The sequence below is a fragment of the Globicephala melas genome, chromosome 8, assembly GCF_963455315.2.
Source record: "Globicephala melas chromosome 8, mGloMel1.2, whole genome shotgun sequence".
In the NCBI taxonomy this organism is placed as follows: Eukaryota; Metazoa; Chordata; class Mammalia; order Artiodactyla; family Delphinidae; genus Globicephala; species Globicephala melas.
The window spans coordinates 65,495,000-65,515,311 of NC_083321.1; the positions used below are offsets into that span (position 1 = coordinate 65,495,000).

The 20,312-nt window shown below is 37.8% G+C and overlaps 1 long non-coding RNA gene across 1 annotated transcript; it reads left to right on the forward strand.

Moving 5' to 3' along the window:
• Positions 1-15,856: 15,856 nt before the first annotated feature.
• Positions 15,857-19,377, forward strand: LOC132597702 (uncharacterized). The gene is made up of 4 exons (XR_009564943.1): positions 15,857-15,944; positions 16,309-16,402; positions 18,010-18,063; positions 19,276-19,377. It is a non-coding gene; the product is annotated as an uncharacterized lncRNA (long non-coding RNA).
• Positions 19,378-20,312: the final 935 nt, after the last annotated feature.

The following is a 20,312-nucleotide window of genomic DNA, read 5'->3' on the forward strand; positions in this document are numbered from 1 at the left end:
GGATCATCTTCTTTTGCTATTCTTATTTTCAGATGAGAAAGCTTTCAGAGACCAGAAAGGTGAAGAAACTTACCAGGTAGTCAAAGAACTGGAAAATGTCAGAGACCAGTCCCTCCCACCAGGAAACTTGCACAATCCTCTTAGATAGCCTCATCCACCAGAGGACAGACAGCAGAAGTGAGAAGAACTACAATCCTGCAGCCTGTGGAACAAAAACCACATTCACAGAAAGATAGATAAGATGAAAAGGCAGAGGTCTATGTACCAGATGAAAGAACAAGATAAGACCCCAGAAAAACAACTAAATGAGTGGAGATAGGCAACCTTCCAGAAAAAGAATTCAGAATAATGATAGTGAAGATGATCCAGGACCTCGGAAAAAGAATGGAGACAAAGATCAAGAAAATGTGAGAAATGTTTAAAAAGACCTAGAAGAATTAAAGAACAAATAAACAGAGATGGACAATACAATAACTGAACTGAAAACTACACTAGAAGGAATCAATAGCAGAATAACTGAGGCAGAACAGATAAGTGACCTGGAAGAGAGAATGGTGGAATTCACTGTTCACTGCTGTGGAACAGAATAAAGGAAAAAGAATGAAAAGCAATGAAGACAGCCTAAGAGACCACAGGGACAACATTAAATGCAACAACATTCATATTATAGGGGTCCCAGAAGGAGAAGAGAGAGAGAAAGGACCCAAGAAAATATTTGAAGAGATTATACTCAAAAATTTCCCTAACATGGTAAAGGAAATAGCCACCCAAGTCCAGGAGGCACAGAGAGTCCCATACAGGATAAACCCAAGGAGAAACACACCGAGACACATAGTAATCAAATTAGCAAAAATTAAAGACAAAGAAAACTTATTGAAAGCAGCAAGGGAAAAACGACAAATAACATACAAGGGAACTCCCATAAGGTAAACAGCTGATTTCTCAGCAGAAACTCTACAAGCCAGAAGGGAGTGGCATGATATACTTAAAGTGATGAAAGGGAAGAACCTACAGTCAAGATTACTCTACCCGGCAAGGATCTCATTCAGGTTCGATGGAGAAATCAAAAGCTTTACAGACAAGCAAAAGCTAAGAGAGTTCAACATCACCAAACCAGCTCTACAACAAATGCTAAAGGAACTTTTCTAAGTGGGAAATACAAGACAAGATAAGGACCTACGAAAACAAACACAAAACAATTAAGAAAATGGTCATAGGAACATACATATCAATAATTACCTTAAACATGAATGGATTAAATGCTCCAACCAAAAGACACAGGCTCGCTGAATGGATACAAAAACAATACCCATATATATGCTGTCTACAAGAGACCCACTTCGGACCTAGGGACACATACTGACTGAAAGTGAGGGGATAGAAGAAAATATTCCATGCAAATGGAAATCAAGAGAAAGCTGGAGTAGCAATACTCATATCAGATAAAATGACTTTAAAATAAAGAATGTTACAAGAGACAAGGAAGGACACTACATGATGATCAAGGGATCAATCGAAGAAGAAGATATAGCAATTATAAATATATATGCACCCAACATAGGAGCACCTCAATACATAAGGCAACTGCTAACAGCTCTAAAAGAGGAAATCAACAGGAACACAATAATAGTGGGGGACTTTAACACCTCATTTACACCAATGGACAGATCATGCAAAATGAAAATAAATAAGGAAACAGAAGCTTTAAATGACACAATAGAACAGATAGATTTCATTGATATTTATAGGACATTCCATCAAAAACAGCAGATTACACTTTCTTCTCAAGTGTGCATGGAACATTCTCCAGGATATATCACATCCTGGGTCACAAATCAAGCCTCAGTAAATTTCAGAAAATTGAAATCATATCAACCATCTTTTCTGACCACAACGCTATGAGATTACAAATCAATTACAGGGAAAAAACCATAACAAACACAAACATATGGAGGCTAAACACTACGTTATTAAATAACCAAGAGATCACTGAAGAAATCAAAGAGGAAATCAAAAAATACCAGGAGACAAATGACAATGAAAGCACGATGATCCAAAACCTATGGGATGCAGCAAAAGCAGTTCCAAGAGTAAAGTTTATAGCTATACAAACCTACCTCAAGAAAGAAGAAATATCTCAAATAAATAATCTAATGTTACACCTAAAGGAACTAGAGCAAGAAGAACAAACAAAACTCAAAGTTAGCAGAAGGAAAGAAATCATAAAGATCAGAGCAGAAAGAAATAAAATAGAAACAAAGAAAACAATAACAAAGATCAATAAAACTAAAATCTGGTTCTTTGAGAAGATAAACAAAATTGATAAACTATTAGCCAGACTCATCAAGAAAAAGAGGGAGAAGACTCAAATCAATAAAATTAGAAATGAAAAAGGAGAAGTTACAACAGACACCACAGAAATCAAAGCATCTTATGAGACTACTACAAGCAACTCTATGCCAATAAAATGGACAACCTGGAAGAAATGGACAAATTCTTAGAAAGGTATAACCTTCCAAGATTAAACCAGGAAGGAATAGAAAATATGAAAGACCAATCACAAGTAATGAAATTGAAACTGTGATTAAAAACCTTCCAACAAACAAATGTCCAGTACCAGATGGCTTCACAGGTGAATTCTATCAAACATTTAGAGAAGAGCTAACACCCATCCTTCCCAAACTCTTCCAAAAAATTGCAGAGGAAGGAACACTCCAATATCATTCTATGAGGCCACCATCACCCTGATACCAAAACCAGACAAAGATACTACAAAAAAGAAAATTACAGACCAATATGACTGATGAACATAGATGCAAAAATCCTCAACAAAATACTAGCAAACAGGATCCAACAACACATTAAAAGGATCATACACCATGATCAAGTGGGATTTATCCCAGGGATGCAAGGATTCTTCAATATATGCAAATCAATCGATGTGATACACCATATTAACAAATTGAAGAAAAAAATCCATATGATCATCTCAATAGATGCAGAAAAAGCTTTTGACAAAATTCAACACCATTTATGATAAAAACTCTCCAGAAAGTGGGCATAGAGGGAACCTACCTCAACATAATAAAGGCCATATACCGCAAACCCACAGCAAACATCATTCTCAACGGTGAAAAACTGAAAGCATTTCCTCTAAGACCAGGAGCAAGACAAGGATGTCCACTCTCACCACTATTATTCAACATAGTTTTGGAAGTCCTAGCCATGGCAATCAGAGAAGAAAAAGAAATAAGAGGAATACAAATTGGAAAAGAAGAAGTAAAACTGTCACTGTTTGCAGATGACATGATACTATACATAAAGAATCCTAAAGATGCCACCAGAAAACTACTAGAGCTAATCAATGAATTTGGTAAAGTTGCAGGACACAAAATTAATGCACAGAAATCTCTTGCATTCCTATACACTAATGATGAAAAATCTGAAAGAGAAATTAAGGAAACACTCCCATTTACCATTGCAATAAAAATAAAATACCTAGGAATAAACCTATCTAAGGAGACAAAAGACCTGTATGCAGAAAACTATAAGACACTGATGAAAGAAGTTAAAGATTATACCAACAGATGGAGAGATATACCATGTTCTTGGATTGGAAGAATCAATATTGTGAAAATGACTATACTACCCAAAGCAATCTACAGATTCAATGCAATCCCTATCAAATTACCAATTCCATTCTTTACGGAACTAGAACAAAAAACCTTAAAATTTGTACAGAGACACAAAAGACTCCGAATAGCCAAAGCAGTCTTGAGGGAAAAAAATGGAGCTGGAGGAATCACACTCCCTGTTTTCACACTATACTACAAAGCTACAGTAATCAAGACAATATGGTACTGGCACAAAAACAGAAACATAGATCAATGGAACAAGATAGAAAGCCCAGAGATAAAGCCACACACTTCTGGTCAACTAATCTATGACAAAGGAGGCAAGGATATACAATGGAGAAAAGACAGTCTCTTCAATAAATGGTGCTGGGAAACTGGACAACTACATGTAAAAGAATGAAATTAGAATACTCCCTAACACCATACACAAAAATAAACTCAAAAAGGATTCAAGACCTAAATGTAAGACTGGACACTATAAAACTCTTAGTGGAAAACATAGGAGGAACACTCTTTGACATAAATCACAGCAAGATCTTTTTTGATCCACCTCCTAGAGTCATGGAAATAAAAACAAAAATAAACAAATGGGACCTAATGAAACTTCAAAGCTTTTGCACAGCAAATGAAACCATAAACAAGACAAAAAGACAACCCTCAGAATGGGAGAAAATATTTGCAAACAAATCAACGGATAAAGGATTAAACTCCAAAATATATAAACAGCTCATGCAGCTCAATATTAAGAAAACAAACAACCCAATCCAAAAATGGGCAGAAGACCTAAATAGACATTTCTCCAAAGAAGACATACAGATGGCCAAGAAGCTGCTCAACATCACTAATTATTAGAGAAATGCAAATCAAAAGTACAATGAGGTATCACCTCACACCAGTCAGAATGGCCATCATCAGAAAATCTACAAACAACAAATGGTTGAGAAGGTGTGGAGAAAAGGGAACCCTCTTTCACTTTTGGTGGGAATGTAAATTGATAGAGCCACTATGGAGAACAGTATGGAGGTTCTTTAAAAATCTAAAAATAGAATTACCATATGATCCAGCAATCTCAGTACTAGGCATATACCCAGAGAAAACCATAATTCAAAAAGACACATGCATCCCAATGATCATTGCAGCACTATTTACAATAACCAGGTCAGGGAAGCAACCTAAATGCCCATCACCGGATGAATGGATAAAAAAGATGTGGTACATATATACAATCGAATATTACTCAGCCATATAAAGGAACGATATTGGGTCATTTGTTGAGATGTGGATGGATCTAGAGACTGTCATACAGAGTGAAGTAAGTTAGAAAGAGAAAAACAAATATCGTATATTAACGCATATATGTAGAACCTAGAAAAATAGTACAGATGAACTGGTTTGCAGGGCAGAAATTGAGACACAGATGTAGAGAACAAACGTATGGATATCAAGGAGGGAAAGCCATTGGTGGGTGGGGGTGGGGATGGTGGTGTGATGAATTGGGCAATTGGGATTGACATGTATACACTGATGTGTATAAAATGGATGACTAATAAGAACCTGCTGTATAAAAAAAATTAAATAAAATTCAAAAATTAAAAAAAAGTCTTAAAATCTTGATTAAAAAAAGAAAGAAAATGTCAGAGTTGGAGCTAAAACCCAAGATTCTGATTCCCAGTCCAGTGTTCTTTATTCTAACCTAGATTATGTCAAAATCAGGTCAAAAATAAAATATTACAGCTACTAGGATTTACATTCAGATGAGTTTCTACAAGGAACTAGATTTTGCTTCATGTTACAATGTCAAGCCTTTGTTTCCTTCTTGTTTACAGAGTGACATGGACCACAGTCTCCTAGTGACATCTGGTGTCTAAATCAGGGTAATACAAAATATAGGAATAATAAAAATAAAGTACTTTTGTATTTATGTTTATTAACATTTTTCTAGGGTTATTAAGTCCAAAATTTGGAAAGTATGTTAAAATTTTTGAAGATAGTCTTTCATTGATCCCCTCTTATTAATATGTCTATAAACAAAGCTCTGTTTTATAGTAATTTTCTTTTTAATAACAGTGAATTGTTGCCAGTATTGTGCCATCTGAACCTAAATTACATAATCTATTCAGAAAGACATAAGAGAACTTAGTACATGACAGAAACAGTTCTAGCAAAGGTAGATATCTATTACCCCTTTCTTCAGGAACCTCACTGCCTATCTGGAGAAATAAACTCGTTAGAGGGAACTATAATAAATGTGATAAGGGCTAAAATTAAGATATGTAAAAATATGCTGATGAAAGGATGATGAAGAAGGAGTGACTGACTGGGAAGTCAGGAAACCTTCAGAGAAAATGAGACCTTTTTAACTTAATTCTGAAAAGGGGTTGGAAGTCCACTTGACTTAAAAAGCAAAAGGTCTCAATTCATTCTCTCAAATGTATCAAAAAGCATCTAGCATCCAAATATATTTTTATTAAATTTAATTTCATGAGTATGAATGTCACTGATATTTCTTCAGTATTGATCAACTTGGTCCTTGTAGGGAAAAAGAGTATGTTACTGTTTCTGGTCAATAACACAGGGGTGTTCCTAGTGTTCTCAATATTTCTTATTTCTGTATCTGGTAAGTAGAGGAGCTGGGGGACAGAAACCAGAGTTGTCTGACTTTGAGACACTCAAGTGTTATTTACTGAGTGCCTACTATGTATCAGATATTCTCCGTGGTGCTAGAGATAGAACAGTAAACAAAAGCCAGGCCCTCATTTTACTTACATTCTAGAGGGGAGAAAAGTCAATAAATAAATAAATAAAATATATTGTAAGTCAGATGGCTATAAATATTATTAGGAAAAATTGATGAGGGATGGAGGATAGATAGTGCTGGGAGGAGTATAATTTTAAATATGGTGGTTATGGAAAGCCTCCCTGAGAAACTGACATTTTAGCAAAGACCTGAGGGAGGTTATGGAGGGAGACGTGGGTATTTGGGGGAAAGTGCTCCAAGTAAAGGGCACAATAAAACTCTGTGTTGGAAGCATGCGTTGAGTGTGAAGAACACCAAAGAGGACAGTGTGATTAATGAATGAGGCCTGAAAAGAGAAGGATAAGTTAGGTCTGAAGAAAAAAATGGTGGCCAGATCACGCAGGTCTGTTGGCCATTGTAAGGAGGATGGTGGGAAACCACTGTAGAGTTTAGGGTTCAAGGGTGACATTACCCAATCTGACCTAGCTGCTATGTTCAGAACAGACCATAGGAGGGAGGCAAGCGCTGAATCAGAGACACCAAAAGTAGAGTATCGTATTTACCCAGGAACCAGATCAGGGCCACCTGGAAGAGTTGGCCTTGGGAGAGGAATAATTAGATTATTTATACATTTTGAAGGTATAATTAACAGTATTGATTGATGGATCGAATATGTATGAGAAAAAGAGAAAAGTCACTTGGGAAGGGGCGGTGACTCCAAGTTGCTTAAGCAACTGGAAGAAGTTGACGTTAAATGAGATCGGGAAATGTACAGAAAGATCAGGCTTGGAGGAGCTGGTATCAAGAGTCCAACTTAGGATGTATTAAATTTGAGATGTCTATTAACTTTGCAAGTGAGGATGTCCAGTAGCAGTTGAATAGAATCTTAAGTTCAGGGGAAAGAACATTTGAACATCATCAACGTACAGATAATATTTAAAACCATAAGAGTGGATGATATCACCTTGGGAATGAGTGTTGATACAGAAGAGAAGGGATCTAAGAACCAAACCCCAGTGAACCCCAGTGGAGAGATGAGAAGAGTCAACAATGGGAGCTAGAAGAAACAACCAAGGGAAATAGGAGGACTGAGAGGGAAGCTTCCAGAAGCCAAGTGAAGAAAGTATTTCAAGGAAAGAGTCATCCACAAACCAATCAAAAAATGGACAGATGATCTAAATAGGCATTTCTCCAAAGAAGATATACAGATGGACAATAGGCACTTGAAAAGATGCTCAACATCGCTAATAATCAGAGAAATGCAAACAAAGACTGCAGTGAGGTATCACCTCACACCAATCAGAATGGCCATCATTAAAAAGACTACAAACAGTAAATGCTGGAGAGTGTGTGAAGAAAAGGGAACCCTTCTACACTGTTGGTAGGAATGTAAAATGGTGCAGCCACTATTGAGAACAGTACAGAGGTTCTTTCAAAAACTAAAAATAGAACTATTATATGATCCAGCAATCCCACTCCTGAGCATATATTTGGAGAAAACTGTAATTCAAAGAGATACATGCACCCCAATGTTCATAGTAGCACTATTTACAATAGCCAAGACAGGGAAGCAACACAAATGTCCACCGATAGATGGATGGATGAAGAAGATGTAGCATACATATATATATGAATACTACATGGCTATGAAAAAGAATAAAATAGTGCCATTTTCAGGAACATGGATTGACCTAGAGATTATCATACTAAATGAAGTAAGTCAGACAAAGACAAATATCATATGATATTACATATATGTGGAATCTAAAATATGATACAAATGAACTTATTTACAAAACAGAAACAGACTCACAGATATAGAAAACAAACTATGGTTACCAAAGGGGAAAGCGGGGTAGGGATAAATTACGAGGATGGGATTAACATATATACTACTGTATATAAAGTAAATAACTAACAAGGACCTACTGTTTAGCACAGGGAACTATATTCAATATCTTGTAAAAACCTATATGGAAAAGAATATGTATATGTATAACTGAATCACTTTGCTGTGTACCAGAAACTAACCCAACACTGTAAATCAACTATACTTCAATAAAAAAATTTTTTTTCAAAGCTATGGAGAAATTAATTAAGACAAAGACTGAGAGTTTACCAATGATTTTAGCACAATGGAAGTCATTCATAATCTTGAGAAGGGCTACTTTTTGTTTATTGTGGAGACCTTTTGGAGTAGATTCAAGACAGAACTGGAAGAGAGAGAGGGGACAGAATGAGTAAAAGAAACCTCTTTCAAGGAATTCTGATACATAGGGAAGCAGAGAAATCAAGTAATAGTTGGAGATTATTTAAAGAAGGTTTTTTTTTAAAAAAAAAGATATTACAGTATGTTTGCATGATTTTGGTAATGGTCTGGTTGAGACAGAGAAATATTGCATAAAAGAAGAGAGAGAGAGTCTAATTGCTGAAGTGAAAGGGAGTGAGACCAAGTGTACAAGTATTAGCATATAGGATCACGGTTAGTTCATTCCTAGTAGCATGAAAGAAGAGAGAATACTCATGTGCAGATAGAACAGGTTAGTTGATGTGGTGGCAGCAGGACAGAGGAGCTCACTACGGATTATTCTAGGGTACAACCAAGGACCTGAGTAGCTGAAGTAGAATGGAAGTTCTCTGAAGGAGAGGTCAGGATTTTGGAAATTTAATCCATAGACATTTATCATGAGTTATGACAGGAGTGTTAGAAAAACTTATATGACACACAGGAGTGCTGTAAAGACATATATGATATAATCTTAAGGCAATAAATAAGAGTAATAAGTAACATAATCTAATGATATGAGCATTACGCTGGGGGAGTTTTAAGGAGAACAGAAGGAAAATGATCTGGAAGTGTCAACTAGGAGAAAGAAGGACAGACAACCTTTCTACATCTAGGTCCAGCAACAGAAGAGGTATTAGAAACAAGCCAGCTACCTCTTAAGAGCATGTATGCCCTAAATTTGTTATTGATATTTTTATTTCAACAGATATTTATTGGAATGCCAACTACCTTCAGGTCAATAAATGAGAACTTCATAAATAAGGGCTTTAGTATCGTTTGAGCCTGCCATTTATTTTAATGTTTCACCCCATTCATATGTATTGGAATCCAGCGTGTTTTAGAGAAGATGGGCACTCACATGTCTATGTTCTAGCCAATTTCCAACTCAGAAAACAATATTGTGCTTCCCTACATATCTTCCTGCTATTTCAATGGACAAAAACTGTTCTCTGCTTCTTCTCTGGCACTCAGCAAAAGAACGCTGCCTGCGTGTTTCCAGAGCAGGAGGCTGTAATCAAATGGTGCTTTATATTGCCTCCTAATGGTGACGCAGCCTCTTCAAAGTGCTTTCAGAGTCTGTAGAGGAAAATTACCCAACAGACATAAAACCTGCTAGGAACTTAATCATGCACCCTAAGCAGCAGATCACTCAGATATAATAGGCTAGAGATTTCATTTAATTTTGTTTTGTTGGTCACATATAAGCATCCCTATACGCCCACGTGTTCCCTCTTCCAGACTTACAAATCGTGTTTTCTTGAATTTGTTCTCTTTTTCAATTCAAACAATCCTAATGATTCTTCTTTGACAAGTCTTTCGCTCCGACAGTTCAATTCAATTCATCCACATGCTTATTATGAGCAAGATCTCAGGTCCTAGTGGGAAAAGGAATGAAAAGATGAATGAATTCTGGTCCCTGCAGGCCAAAGCCTTGCTGTGAAGGAGGACGTTTGGCTCACGTTGCTTCCCTAACCTTTGGGCTGAGTGAGAACAGAATATTGTCTCAAGCTTCCTCACATCAACACTCCCCTGGGGTAGTGCCTGGAAAGAGGGATTATTAAGAGGCACCTCAGATGCTTCTTGTGCACATTAAGCCATCCTAATAATACATCTGTATTTCTCATCTGGATCTTCCCTTTATTAAGGGCTAAGGGATTCTATATTCCCCAATTTCTTCCTGCTTCGACATTTTAGCATGTATATACTAAAACACATTTCAGTTCATGTAACTACTTTGCCAAAGTTCTATTTCTCCCTTTGTTTATTCTAAAATAAACTTTGCAGTCTTTAGCTAGGAATACAAAGTATTCCAAAATCTGCCTGCAAGCCATCCTCTGACTGTAGGTGGGGACACAGTCCTTTTTCATGGAATAAACAGTTTGTTGGAGTTAGAGACCTCATTCCAAATCACAGCTATTCCTATGAATCAGTCTTGGTGGTGTGTTGTGTGGTATGATAACATGAGTTCAAAGCAATGGCTGAGCAAACTTCAACATCCTCATCTGTAAACTGGGACAACTACAGGCCACCTCATAAAAAATGTGAATGTAAATAAGATAATGTAAACCTTTGTTTCAGTACCTGGCACTTAGTAAGCATTAAAAAATAATAATAGCTATGATTACCATATCATTCTGCTTATTCTATTTCTTTATGTTCCAGACAAGTGGACTACTAGTGACCCAGAGGTTCATGCTTATTCCCATCTTGGGAATCATATGTAATCAAGTGTACATCACTGTAAATGGGGTCTCCCCCTACCCTCTATCAAAGTCAACTGCTCTTTGTAAGCTGAGCTCAAATGCCCTCGCTTGGAGGGCTTCCCAGACCATCTCACAGCAAGGATGATCACTGTTCCCTCCTCTCTGCACAGTTGTTTCTTTCCTACTTGGCCATGATCACATATTTGTATGCATTGAAATTACTATTATAAAAATGTGATTTTCCTTAAAACTATTTATAATAACGTGCAATTATTTTGTCTTGCATATGTTCTTAATGCTTCACCCCACTGCCATCTTCCAGAGTATTTCCTCCATGAGAGTAGGGGTCACCAGCTCTTGTGCTCACCACTGTGAGATCCATATCCTGACTGAGTGCCTGTTACATAGTTACATCTGGCACTCAATAGATATTTGATTAAAAAATTTCATATTTTAAGTCCGGAATCATGTTATATTTTGTATCCCTTAAAAAACTACCACAGAGTAAAGTATGTGACAAGCAAATTTACTTCTCCTGATGAATGCCTACTTCAGTATAGAACAGAAATGCCAAAGAAAAAAAATCTGCAGTTAACAAGACAGTTGTTTCACTAGAGACACTGTATTAGTTTCCTAGGGATGACATAACAAAATTCCACAACTGGGTGGCTTAAACAACAGAAATTTATTGGTACAGTTCTTCAGGCTAGAAGCCCAAAATCAAAATGTTGGCAGGGTCGGTTCCTTCTGAGGGCTATGAGAGAAAACTCTGTTCCGTGTCCCTCCTGCAGCTTCTGTTGGTGATAAGGATTGGCATCCTTGGCATGTAGAAGCATCACCCTGACCTCGGCCTTCTTCTTCATAAGACATGTTCCCTCTATGAACGTCTATGACCAAATTTCCCCTTTTCATAGGGACTCTAGTCATATTGGATTATGGCCCACTCTAATGGCCTCATGATTTCCTCTGTAAAGACCCCCTCTCCAAAAAAGGCCACATCTGAGGTACTAGGGGTTAAGACTTCAATATATAAAATTGGGGGAAACATATTCAACCTAGAACAGGCACATATAAATTGGGCTGGAGCATAGAAGTGACACATTTCTAGACTTAGTCCCACCAAAAAAGATTTGAGGTGGCTTATAAGGGGGTTGTGGAGTTTGGGTGAAATGGGGTCTAAGGACTGTCATTGAGTATGGGGTTTCTTTTGGGGGTAATGGAAATGCTTTAAATTTGATTTTGGTGACGGTTGCACAGCTCTGTGAATAGATTTAAAAAACATTGAATTGTATACTTTAAATGAGTGAATGATATATGAATTATATCTCAATAAAGTTGTTAAAAAGAAAACTAGGAAAAAAATAAGATTCACAAAGTACAACAGAATGAAAAATAAACAAGAATATAGGGAAGATGTACTAAATAAGCATACATCCCTAACATGTTATGGGCTATAAAATGGTTAAACAATAACAATTCTAAACTGTTTCAGCCAAAGGAAGATATTCTATGCACATTTCTGTCCAATGGAAGGAACTTTTTCATTTGAGATCTCCATGAATAATACACTCTTTTTGGGAAGAGAAGTGCATTTTAAATGGTGCAGGCAGTGGTCAACACACACAGGGAGAAACAGAGACAGAGGGGGGAAATAGAGGGACACTGCACATATACACCTGGATATGTACAGTGAATTCTGAACACTAAGGATGTACATATATATGGTTAATTTCTTTTCAGTACAAAGAATCATCTGAATGCAGAAGAACAGAATATGAAGACGCATAGAAGAGCATTTGCAGAATTTAGGCCATGCAAAAGAGAAGAATTCTTTAATTGTATTTCAAAGTCCTCAGTTATAGAACTCCTCCATATTTGGGGCTGGGACAATGTTACCTTACTCTTGCTGTCAAGATTTTAGAACCCAGAATGTACAAACCCAAAGCTATAATAGTGATGATGATGATGATTTTGGAGGTGTCCTATCTGCTGAAATATGAGCTAGCACAAACATCTGTCCCACTTGCTTATTAATCCAAATAACTTTCCTGTGTGCAGAGTTTTAATTGAACGATAGAGTTGATCTGGGATGACAAAGTCCAGAGTGTTTTTGTCAGTAACTTACTCCATGTTTATGTAAAGTCAATAACGAAAATGGAAAGGGAAAAAAGTGTTTATGACCTCAATTCTTTTCAATTGAAAGGAGGTACAGAAAGAAACTTAAAAAAATGAGAAAACAACTTCGGCCTCTTAAGAATCTCGGCTTCATACCTCTAAAGAAGTTATGCTTCCTCTCCTCCCTGCTTCTCATTTCACCCCATTATATAGCACCATGTTCCCCTGGGGCTTCTGAATGAAGGGCATGACTCAGCTGTGTTATGTATCTATGATAGTAAATACACTGGTCTTGCAATGCCCAGGCTGCTTTCTAGTGAAAGTAAGACATTCAGATGCTTAGGCTTGACAAAAAGTAGTAATAATAAAGGCAGACTTCTCCTACTGAGTTACTCGGCTGAGCTGTAAAAATTGTCTGAAATACTTCCCACTTATGCCTAAATACAAAACACACTAATGATTGCCGTAGATAATTTTATTTTATATTTTATTCTGTAACCAAACTGAATATTATCATATATATCTAGTGTGTTGCTTACTTAACATTTCATTTATTTTCAACTGCCCATGTAAACCATTTATCACAATCCCAGACACATAACAAATAAGCAATAACTGTTAGTTATTATTACGTTATTATTTCTTTTATTTAAAAAAATTGTTATCCTTACTATGTGTTATTTACTTAAAGATGATTCCAGAATTTTTACAGCAGCTGTTGCAGCTTGTTAAGAAAAGTAATTAAGAATGAAAGTACTATGAATAATTTTGTAGCAGTTTAAATAATTTTAAAAGCTAAATAGTTACAAAGTAAGAGGACTTTACATTGTTCTGTTACCATTTCTTTTAAACCACAGCTCTTGATTCCTGGTCTAGTGTTCTTTCTATTAAACAGCAAAATCCAGTTGAATTATATATTAGTATATGATAACAAGAAAATAATATCCAGATAGAAACACAGATGGAATTGAGCAGTTTTCCCAAGATCAGGAAGAAGAGTATCTAAGAGACACAGGGATGGTCATCTAAACAGAAGTTAAGCTGTAGATGGATATTTTGGCAATCCATGCGGGGACCCTGGTTCTTCTGGAATCTGAAACTATGTTGCAATTTAGTCCAGAGCCTAAATCTGTTCCCTCACTATTAGCAGTAGCTGGAAAATCCCTACCACACTGCAAAAACTAAATAATATATATATTTTTTATGGGCAGAAGGTTAAAGGATTTTTTTTTCTTTTTTCTTTTTTTTTTTGCGGTTCGCGGGCCTCTCACTGCTGTGGCCTCTCCCGTTGCGGAGCACAGGCTCCGGACGCGCAGGCTCAGCAGCCATGGCTCACGGGCCCAGCCGCTCCGTGGCATGTGGAATCTTCCCAGACCCGGGCACGAACCCGTGTCCCCTGCATCGGCAGGCGGACTTTCAACCACTGCGCCACCAGGGAAGCCCAAGGATTATTCTTCTAGAAAAACTCCTGGTTTCCACTTCATATCAATTTTCTTGTGACTGGGCTTTCCAAAGAGGGCCCTCCTTACTGGCTTGCCATTTAGGGATAAGCCATTCCCTTACTCAGTTAGGTCTGAGATCTGGAAGCATTCCTTAACCTATCAATTCAGCTAGGACAAAGGTGGAGTTTTAAAATCTAATTTGTACTATAACACATTTTTAAAGGAGAATTAAAAGAAAAAACTGGAGCAAAAAGACATAAAGAAAAAAATTCTAATCCAAATTCAAACTCCACAATCTGTTTCGACTGGTTGGCGTAATTCTTCATTCTTCCTGGAGAATGTCACCTTGAAACCCTCACCCTCAGGTCTTCATCACCACCACCCCCAACTCCCTCCTCTCCTTTGATTTACTTGCTGTGAAGGGGAAGAGCTGGAACAGAAGAACAGATCAACTTCCTCATCGGAGTGGACAAGAAACAATGAACTGAATTACAAAACCTGCATTAATATCACTTCATATAATCATGTCAGAGTCACAGGTGGATGAGCCAATTCTGAGGAACAGCTCGATTTTCCTGCCACTTCTGAAGGGTAAAGAGGTCTTTCTCCTCCAAAGCCATTCTAGCTAGCAAACTTATATCAAAAAAAAGAACTTTTTTGCATACTATTGGCCAGTGGCTCAAAATACATCTTGTTTAGTTCAGCTCTTGGCAGAAGAAAACGTGGAAATTCATAAAGAGTTTCTTAACCAAGATATAGTGCATATTGGAAATGGATGCAGTCATAGTATAGACATTTCTGAAGAAAATTACAAAGTATTCTAGTGCAAGAGGGCATTGAGTACCCCAATATAAATCAGAAGAGTGTGAAATAGCTCACAAACAACCTCGTCTAAGCCCTCAAATGGTTGCTTAACGAGCTACTGCTCCAACAACAACAAAGTCCTTATAAACCTAAATAACTTGCATCAGAGATATCGTTGGCAAGAGATCCTTGCCTGATACCCATTGGACTTGCGATAAAATCCAAAATCCTGAACCTATAAATGAGAAGTGTTAAATTAATTAAAACAGGAAACCATTAGATGGTGTGGCCCTAATGCCACGGTGGCCCATGTAACCAAACCCAAATCTAACCCTATAAATGCCTTAATGTTATGAAATCAAAATGCCAAACACAGCCAATCACAAACAGGAAACAAGGCTTTAAACTATACCCAATCAATAATTTTCTTACTTTTCTCCCGATTTTTCTCTAGAAAAGCCTCTCCCTGTGCTCCTGTCGGTGGAGCATTCCTAACCACTTCTGGTTTGATGTTGCCAAATTCCATTCGATTTTTGCTCTCATAAATTCTTAAAAATTTTAATATACCTGAGTTTATCTTTTAACGGTTCTGGTTTCAGACTGCGGAACCAAAGGAGACTCCCTCCAACCTCCCCCAACACCCCCAGGAGCAAGAAGCAACCAAGCAGTTGTACCTGCTGAGCCCTTGAATTCCCTGCTTTCTCGATGCCTCTGGAGATGGTGGGTACATCCCTCTTGGATCCTAGCTCTGCAGCTTTTACATTATTAGCTTCCAGAATTTATTCGTGCATTTCTTTTTCCAGACTGGGTCCGGAAACTGGCCAGAGTCAGACTGGGTTTGACTTACTGGACTGGGTCTGAGGTTGGACTGGGCCTGACTTAAGCCTCGGGTAAATAACATTTTGTCCTAAGGCTGAACAAACAAGTTAACCTTATCAACAAATATTTTGAATTCAGTGACCACAGTGGAGAAATTTTAACTTCGATAAGCTTATCTATATATGAGGTAACCTAGAGAAAATGAGGTCTCAGACAAGCACTCACCATAAAGGGTATAGGGAAAATTATTTTTCCTCTGCTACAGTTCCTGGTGACCAAGATGGGACCTGCTGGGACACCCCACTCGTTCCAGAGCCTGCAAATGGGATCCTGGGCAAAATGGCAGAAGCCAGCAAAGGGTGAGAATTCCTACCAAAGTCAGTTCTCTCAGATCTCTATCTGTGGTGCTTGGTAGAGAGAGGAAGGTAAATTTCATGCTGTTCCTTCCTTTCCAAATTCAGATTGCCAGGCAAAAAAAAAAAAAAGTAAGAATTAGATCTTTGACTTGTGACTCATGAATTTGCTTTCAGGTACTCATCGGTTGTCTGCGCTTTCTCTCCCAGGAACAGCTATTACCTTCTTGTCTGTTTTGTTTTGTGTCCTGAGAACTTGGCTTGACAATTGTCAGGTTGTGGACCCCTAAAATATGACTGGAGATAAATGTGGGTTACATCCTATTGGTGGCTAGATATGGCTGAACAGAAACGTGCATTGTACCATATTTGCAGTTAGGGTCCTACCACTATTGCCAGCTCTCAGGATAATTGTCTAATCCATTTTTCCTTTGCCGATCTGTGCAAGTGGCTCTGGATATTGAGAGGATAGTATCTTTTGCATCCCTTTAGACCATTGGGAATTAAGAGGACATTGAAAAAGGTGATTAGAGGGTTAAAGACACCTGAAGCACTTAAGTTGGTGACAATCTTTCTTCCAATGTCCTGGCTCTTTGCAATAATAGCAGAAATTAGAAGGCCTTTGGTTTTGTTTGGGAACCTTCATTAGCTGGAGTTGAAAATTAAGAATTCTAGCAGTCTTTCTTTTAGATGACTCATCTAAGGTGCGAGGGAGCTGATTTGCCAAATTAACTAAATCTGGAGTGGACATAGTTTCTCATTCCACCTTGGTCCTTTTAACTGAAAAAGAAAGACACCAGTTCAAAATGTTAACAAGCATAGAGTTAAAGGCTACACAAGTAGATTCAACATCTGAAGGAAGATGAGGATTTTCTTTGAAAAAAATCTGAAGTTGATTATAATAGCCATGAAAAGGTTCATCAGATTTTTGTGTGCTAGCCTGAATTTTGTTCCAATCAATAGGCTTAAGAAAAGCTACTGTAAGTGCTGGGTAGAGTTCTACAGCGAGTGTTCTAGCCTCTTGCCAAAAGTTAGGAGTTTGTTTTTTTAAATCTCTTTCAGGGAGTTCCCATTGGGCAAGTTTCATCCAATGTTTGGCCTGACTCTCACCAACAAGCATGTAAACTAACGGATATAGATCTGAAAAACCAGGCTGGGAAGTCTGATAACTATGTTGAATTCTTCAGCAAACCTATGGGGTGGGGGTGATCCTTAGTTACTTTAGGAAACTTTTTAACTGTGGCTCACAATTTGGCCTTAGTCCAGGGAACATAAAAAACTTGAGGTTTGTTTGTATCATCAGAAGACTTAACTTTAAAGGGGCAGGTTCTGATAGGTTCAGAGGAGGAGAGAGTGTGGAAAGTTTTAGGAAAAAAGGGAAGTTTGGTGAGAGAATTGGAATGGAGAAGCAGAGGTTATAGGGGAGGTAGAGGCAGTGCAGAACAGAAGGAGAAAGATGGCGCTGGAGGTGGGGCCTGAGCACAAGGATGGCTCCCACGCATCTGGATAAAAAGACTTGGGAGGTTGGGGGAGGGAAAGAGCAGCCTCAGAAGCCATTGTGTCTTTCTTTAATTGTTCGTTTGCCTCAGTTATTTAAAAATTGTATTTTTCAGAGAAGAAATTTTAGACTTCTGATAACACTTGAAAGCCTCAAAATACCAATCGACGTAAGTATCCCATTCAGTTTTGACAATTTTAAAGTCATGGCTGTCCAATATAATTTTAAGAAAAGTAAGTTTGGGGAGTTCAAAAAGTTCCCCGTAATGGGCATCAGTGTTCTAAATTACTTTTGGTTAAGTAGGTCCACTTAGATAGAAGTGTGCGTGAGGAGGGACTGTGGTTTTAATTTATAAAACCAGCTGGGGTTTCTGAAAAGAGAGGGCATGCTCAAAACTTCTAGATAACTTGGATGCCATTTCTTAGAAGTTTTGCTCTAGAGAAAAGCAAAGAAAAATCCTAAACTGCACAATTTCAATAGGTACAGGCTGGTTCCAAAGGAATCTGACCAAAGGCTTAGCAGCACATTTCCAGTAGGAACAGCCCAATTTCAAAAGAGTCAGGCCAAAGTACCAAATGAGTATTCAGAAAAAAGATAGAGCCTTTAACAGAAAGGACAAAACCTTCAAAGAAAAAAACAAAAACAAAAAGCAGGTCCCGTGAATAAAGCCTGGAAAGTTTTAAAATGCAAAAAGAGCCCAGCTCCAGGGTCTTCAAGAAACCAGTGAGCTCAGTGGGCTCTGTGGGTACCAGCACCAAAGAATACCCCCAATAACCAGCCTCAGAGTTATTGGGGGGTCTTCTCTGGATCCCACTCTCTGACACCAAGTAATGTTGACCTACACAATAAAACAGCCAGTTATTTTACCAGCAAATTGAGTTTATTTGAGAACAGGAAAAAAAAATGCAATTTGGGACATACAATTTATGGTGGTGAACCACAGGCAAGTCTGGAGGACAAAGGAAAGGACAGTTCTTTTCTAGGAAAGGGAGAAGTGAAGGAGTTGTTATAAACAGAGAGTCCTATTATAGGAACTGGAAGTTTTCATTGGCTAAACTGTGACAGTTTCTCATTGGCTGGTCTGTGTCCAAGCAAGGAGAAATTCTTTCTGCTTCCTGCTGGGCAGTAAAGTAGTAACCTTCTTCCTGTTGGAGGCATAAAGGTAAGTTTCTTCCTGTTGGGTCTGCAACTGACAATAAGTGGTAGGGCATTAGAGCTCCCCCTTCTGGCCTCCCAACTCCATTCTAAATGAGGTTTCTGTTTATTAATTTTCCTAAAGAAAATTGAAGGTAATGTAGTTGGATGGATAGGTCAGCTTCATTGTCGTTTAGGTTGCAACCCATTCTTTGAGGAATTGAAAACAATTGTATTTTTCTTACAGATCAAGTCTTTACAAGAACAGAAATGCAGCTCTAGAAACAATTAAAAGCTCACCTATCTTTTTACCAATCCCCAAACCTCCTCTATTCATCTCAAAAGACTTGTAAGTATTGTAAAATTCTGGATTTAGGATCAAAAGTCCTTTTTGAAGAAACTTGCATTCATTCCCTGTGTCTTCGAGACATAAATGTTCTACCTGGTCTTCTCTAGGAACTGAGGGCCATCTCTTTGAAACAGAAACTTCAGAGAGGTAATTCTTATCAGAGGAAAAAGAAAAAAGAAAAGAAAAGAAAAGGAAAGAAAAAAAGGGGGAAAGGCTATTTGGAAACTAAGCAAATGAAAAAATGGAAAATCTTAACACTCTCCACAAATATTAATAAAATGTGTGTGCCATCTGAGCTGGTAAACTTAACTTATGCATCTGCCAGAAACACAATTTGGATCCAACCACTTCTAAACTTGTGGGTTTTGTATTATTATACTATTACCAAAAAACTGGCTTCGCCCCCTGGTGGGTGTCAGCCAAATTGCACAACCAAGTCAAAGATCAGGAGAAGGAAGGTTGTATTACTTGCAGCAAGTAAGGAGTGGACCGGGGATCTTTCCCACAGCAGTGTCTCCCTGCAGAGCAACATTGGGGAAGTTTTAAGCTAAGTGTACATACATTCTCATGAGGGGGTTTGAGCAGAGGAAATTCAGTATAGAATTAGGGCAAAGTTCGACAGAGTCCAAGCTCTAGTTGATTGAATTCAGAAAGGGTCAACATCATCATTCCTTAGGTTCCGCCTGATCTGGTGGTTGAGTGCTCAAGGGCGTCCGAATTCTGTGAAACAGCTCGAAAATGTTCTTCAGGTTAATCTTTACCATTGTGGAACTGGGAGTCTTTACAACTGATTTATTATCTTTGTTATTGTTACTTCTCTTGCCTGATAACAGTCATCTGTTCCTGAATTATTTTGTTCTTTTAAGATCATTAATTACCGAGACCTGTTCAAGAATAAGCATTGTGGCCAGGCTTAGATCACAACATAGCTTAGG